Raw genomic sequence first — 242 nt, forward strand, 5'->3', positions numbered from 1 at the left:
CTCTCGGTCACTTAAAACTTTAAGCAATAAACGAAATCGAAGCTGCAGCGAACCTTGCTTATCTCATAATCATCCCAGTCATCAATATCACTATCATTGCAATTGCATCAATTACCCGTTAGCATTATCTTGAATAGTGGAAATACCTACCCATTATTAAATCGTACTGGTGACATCAATTACATCTGTACTAATAGTGCTCGTGCCAGAGGCAGCAGCTGTAACATTAGGTGTGGGAATCT

The sequence above is a fragment of the Penaeus monodon genome, chromosome 28 (assembly GCF_015228065.2).
Source record: "Penaeus monodon isolate SGIC_2016 chromosome 28, NSTDA_Pmon_1, whole genome shotgun sequence".
Taxonomy (NCBI): domain Eukaryota; kingdom Metazoa; phylum Arthropoda; class Malacostraca; order Decapoda; family Penaeidae; genus Penaeus; species Penaeus monodon.